Source organism: Brassica napus, chromosome C8 (assembly GCF_020379485.1).
Source record: "Brassica napus cultivar Da-Ae chromosome C8, Da-Ae, whole genome shotgun sequence".
Taxonomy (NCBI): domain Eukaryota; kingdom Viridiplantae; phylum Streptophyta; class Magnoliopsida; order Brassicales; family Brassicaceae; genus Brassica; species Brassica napus.
In genome coordinates this window covers 12192861-12198860 of record NC_063451.1, presented here as the reverse complement: position 1 = coordinate 12198860, position 6000 = coordinate 12192861, and positions in this window count along the sequence as shown.

Below are 6000 nucleotides of genomic sequence, written 5' to 3'. Positions count from 1 at the left end.
CGAAAACACAATACTAGTAGAACCTCCCCCAGACTTAAACAACACTATCTCCAGTGTTATAAAGTCTAAGATTGGTAGGAAAATAAATCATAAGGACAATATGTAACAAGGAAAAACGGTATACATGACTTTGATGTGAGTGCCAACCAACACAGTTAAGTGACGATCAATACTCTTGAAGCTCTGTCGATCGACACAGTTAAGTGGTGATCGATCGATGTTTGTGATGCTCTGTCGATCGATGCTGCGTAGCCATCGTCGATCCTCTTGCAAACTCGTCTTCCTCGGATCTTTTCCTTTTACCTAACATAAATAAAACACTACAAGTTAGTAATAGATAACTAATAAAAACAATTCAAATTTTTTTTTTATGAACAGTGGCGGCTACAGTGCCGCTGCTACAGTAACTCCCGATTTTCAGCTACAGTGTCGATCGATTTGTTTGCTACAGTGTCGATCGATTTGTTTGCCACAGTGTCGATCGATGCTACTGTGCCTCTGCTACAGTGCGGTTGCTACAGTACTGTTGTTACTGTTTTTGGCCCTTTTTTTTTTTTGACCTGCAATAAATACAAACTTAACCCAGTAATAATCTATACTAAACTGAAAGAAATTACCTAATAGTGGGTTGTCTCCCACTCAGCGCTTTGTTATAGTCATTTAGCTTGACTTTGGAGATCTGATTAAGTCCGGATGAGAATGAGAACATGCTCCAAAACAAGTCTCAATGTCTGCTCTTTGAAGATTTATCATTTTTGTGTGAAAGCCTCCTCCATAGACTCTTCTCCTTTGTCTATCATCTCAGCAAGAAGGAGTGCTCGAAGCTTTGCAAATGGATGTGAGAAGCATCTGCTGCGCACTCTGGACTTCTTGACACAATCTGAGTAGTGAGGGGTCAATGATACCTGAGGATTACCCATGATCCTTTTTCTCTTCTTCCAATTCCTCCTCTTCTTTCCTCCAGACTTGTCTAATCGCGTGGTGGTATCTCCATCCCTAAGATTTCAACACACATCGAACTCCTTATGCTCTGATACGCGTCCAGTGTCGATCGACGATGAAGTGGTAGTGTCGATCGATGGTGATGCGGTAGTATTGATCGATGGTGATGCGGTAGTGTCAATCGATGCCGGTTTGTTGGTGTCGATCGATGGTATCCGTTCGGTGTCGATCGATGCTGCTTATGATGGGCCTTTATCGACTTCATCTCTAAACAGCAACCCTCTCTGAGAAGCTTCTGCATGTAGAGGATCATCAAGTACCCCAATGTAAGGACTGAGCTGCATACTTCTATCAGGTGGAATAGGAGATTCAACTTCAACCACAGCGCATGGAACCACAATCTTCACAGGATCATTTATCCTCTTTACTCTTTTGTGAAACCCAACAGCTTCTTCTGTCCAGATAGGTGGTCTTTGATGTTTAGGGACAACAAGGTGTGAGACATTAGACATGTACATCCTCTCCTCAATCGGTTCCATCTCAATTATACACCCTGGCGAAACGTCTAGCAATGGGAATCGATCGATATTAGGTGGGTGGTGTGGATCGATAAGTGGTTGGCGGTGTCGATCGATGTCGGGTGGGTGTAGATCGATGATGTGGGGTGGTTGTCGATCGATCTCATCAGGTTGGTGTCGATCAATGCTAGCCTTTGAAGTTTCCAGATCTCCTCTCGAAGTATGCTGATCTTCATCAAGCTTCTTCTTCGAATTTTGATCCATATCTTCAAGCCATTCCTCCAACTCTAAGAAGTCTTCCATAGTGACTTCCCTACTTGAATCCAAGTCTTCAAGCTTTTCTCCATCCTCCAATTCCAATAACTCTTCTAGCTTCAAAAAATCTTCCATGGTGATTTCTCTGTCTACATCTAGGTCAGGATGAAAACTTGATACATCGGTGCTCTTCTGTGTCGACCTATCGATCGATGTTGAGGTCTTGTCGTCGGTCGACATTGAGGTCATGCTGTCGATCGACGTTGAGGTCGTGATGTCGATCGACGTTGAGGTCGTATCTTCAGTACCAGCTTCCTCTACTCTGCTAAGCTCTCCAGACACTTGTTGTTCATCCCTTTTTGCAATAAAGTCATCGAGCAGCTGTACTGGAATCATATACTCATCATCTAACGATGCCAAGAACCTGTACCATCTATCATTTTTCTCCTTTTCTCGAGTTGCTTCAGCATCATCAAGAAATTTGTAAAGGAAGGCTCTTTCAATGTCATCCCAGCTGGTTAGAGATCCTGGTTGCAGTTGACTGAACCATCTGAATGCATCCTCAGAGATTGAATAAGGGAAGATCTTGCAGAGCTTGTGGTATTCAGAAACTTCATTCTGCTCACTCCTTGACACAAGATCCTCCAGCTCTTCGATGTGTTTTCTGGGATCTTGGTGAGGAAGACCCTGGAAGGGGTTTTGACCTACCCAATCATACCACTCTCGGCTCAGGTCAAAGTCATTCATTTCAGCAACAACAATCACATCAGGGATCACAGAACCCTGAGCATTAATCAACTGTCATGCGCTGTTGCGAGTGCGACCTTCTTCGTCTCTTAACATCCCATTCTCATCAACCTTAAGTATGAGCACTTCGATCTTCTCTGTCTCTCCGCAAGCGGTGATGTTTTTCACCGAATGAACAGTGTCGCGATGAACAGTGTTCAGATGAACAGTGTCGATCGACATGAGATGAACAGTGTCGGATGAACAGTGTCAAAATGAACAGTGTCTTAATGAACAGTGTTCGGGTGAACAGTGTTTTTCAACAGTAGATTGGCTCTGTTGATAACTGTTGTTTGTCGGGTGGCGATCGATTGATGTTGTACGTTGTCAATCGATATATGGTTCACGCTGTCGATTGATGCTGCTTGGAGGGTGTCGATCGATTCTTCCCTCGTAGACTTACGGATCGTGCGTGAATCAGCAGGCTTCTTCTTTGAATAACCCATAAATCCTCTCTTCATTGTTGTTCCTGGTACTAAGATGTATGTACCTGAAACAGAAAAAAAAATTTTATTAGTTTTTTAGAAAAATAGTAAAACCTAGACTAAATCTAACTAGACAAGATCTAATGGCGATCAAAGCTCCCCGGCAACGGCACCAAATTTGATATCACTCAAATTACCCCAATGAGTGATTTATACTCTCTCAAATAAGAGGTCGAGTTGTAGTACTTAGGGATCGAATTCACAGTGAGCTAGAGAACAAATTAAATCTAATCAGTTTGATTAAGCTAGACTAATAGGTTTAAAACTAGTAAATAAATATAGCAAAGCAGTAAACAAGTTGAACAAGACAATTGTTCAGCTTGGCAGGGAGTTGTTTGATGGAAGGATGGTTGCTAGATCTAGGGTTTCTATTCAGGTGTTGGAGATTATAATCCTATAGATGCCTAACAGTTGCATGCATGATATATTAGAGCTCAACTCCTTAATCACAGTGATCAGCGATGACAATGTTTCACTAGTTAACTAACTAGATCTTGGATCTCAACTGTCGTCTTTTGATCACAAGAAAGTGTCGATCGATGATCCTATATGGATATTGATCGATACACCTTTCGCAAATATCGATCGATTGTCAGAAGACAATATTGATCGATGCTTCTAGTTAAGCCTTAGGCGCAGGTTGATAATGCTCACTAGTCTCCTAGATCAGCGGTTAGCATCTCTCTGGCAGTCCTAGCATGACATATTAGATCCAGGTCAGGATGATCAAGGATGCTTGACACATGCAAATTCCTAGGTTCATGTTCTAGTTTGCAAGGCTAAAACAAGCATTAATGAACAATCAATCAATGAATATCACAACTTAGCAAATCTATAGTTGGGGCTAATCCCTCTAACCTATTTGAACCCTAAACCTAACAGGTGGATCTATTCAGACATGAAGTTTGTCACAGAAATCATAGATGAATAGATAAAAAGCATAAATAATATAAAACCAAAACCAATCTCAACAAGTGTGAATAGTTGACAGGTTGATCCACTTTAGTATCTTTAGTACTATCTGCAATCAATATGTCTAGAATGATGCTAAAGAGTGATTGGATAACAAGTAAAAATCTAATAAGTTCATTATCCCATTCTTGACTCAATAAAACTCTTTTGAAAACATTTTGATAAGACTCACAATAAACTAGATATCAGTAAACATCTCCCAAGACTTAAATTACACTGTCCCCGGTGTATATCCAGTCGGAGTTATGGTAATAACATAAACATAAGTACATAATTTAAAGTGTAAGAACGATAACCTGCTCAGTGTCGATCGACACAATGAAGTGACAATCGATCGTTGTTGATGAAGTGCTGTCGACTGATAGCGACATGGTCTCATCGGTCGATGGCTAGAGCAATCATTCGATACCATGAAGAGACAATCGATAGTTGGATCTGAAGTGATGTCGATCGATATCGAGCTGGTCCCATCGGTCGATATGCTGAAGAATTGTCTACTCGGATCTTTTTTTTTTTTTTTACTCTAAATATCTAACTAAAACACAACATTAGTAGAACCTCCCCCAGACTTAAACAACACTATCTCCAGTGTTATAAAGTCTAAGATTGGTGGGAAAATAAATCATAAGGACAATATGTAACAAAGAAAAACGATATACCTGACTTTTATGTGAGTGCCACCCAACACAGTTAAGTGGAGATCAATAGTCTTGAAGCTCTGTCGGTCGACACAGTTAAGTGGCGATCGATCGATGCTAGTGATGCTCTGTCGACCGATGCTGCGCAGCCATCGTCGATCCTCTTGCAAACTCGTCGATCCTCTTGCAAACTCGTCTTCCTCAGATCTTTTCCTTTTACCTAACATAAATAAAACACTACAAGTTAGTAATAGATAACTAATAAAAACAATTCAAAATTATTTTTTTTCGATGAACAGTGACTGCTACAGTGCCGTTGCTACGGTAACTCCCGATTTTCTGCTACAATGTCGATCGATTAGTTTGATACAGTGTCGATCGATTTGTTGCCACAGTGTCGATCGATGCTACAGTGCGGTCGCTACAGTACCGTCGTTACTGTTCATTCGCCCTTTTTTTTTTTTTTGACCTGCAATAAATAAAAACTTTAATCAGTAACAATCTAAACTAAACTGAAAGAAATTACCTAATAGTGGGTTGCCTCCCACTCAGCACTTTGTTATAGTCATTTAGCTTGACTTTGGAGATCTGATTTAGTCCGGATGAGAATAAGAACATGGTCCAAAACAAGTCTCAATGTCTGCTCTCTGAAGCTTTATCATTTTTGTGTGAAAGCCTCCTCCATAGACTCTTCTCCTTTGTCTATCATCTCAGCAAGAAGGAGTGCTCGAAGCTTTGCAAATGGATGTGAGAAGCATCTGCTACGCACTCAGGACTTCTTGACACAATCTGAGTAGTGAGGGGTCAATGATACCTGAGGATTACCCATGATCCTTTTTCTCTTCTTCCAATTCATCCTTTTCTTTCCTCTAGACTTGTCTGATCGCGTGGTGGTATCTCCATCCCTAAGATTTCCACACACATCAAACTCCTTATGCTTTGATACGCGTCCAGTGTCGATCGACGATGAAGTGGTAGTGTCGATCGATGGTGATGCGGTAGTATTGATCGATGGTGATGCGGTAGTGTCAATCGATGCCGGTTTGTTGGTGTCGATCGACGGTATCCGGTCGGTGTCGATCGATGCTGCTTCTGATGGGCCTTTATCGACTTCATCAAGTACCCCAATGTAAGGACTGAGCTGCATAATTCTATCAGGTGGAATAAGAGATTCAACTTCAACCACAGCGCTTGGAACCACAATCTTCACAGGATCATTTATCCTCTTCACTCTTTTGTGAAACCCAACAGCTTCTTATGTCCAGATAGGTGGTCTTTGATGTTTAGGGACAGCAAGGTGTGAGGCTTAAGACATGTACATCCTCTCCTCAATCGGTTCCATCTCAATTATACACCCTGGCAGAACATCTAGCAATGGGAATCGATCGATATTAGGTGGGTGGT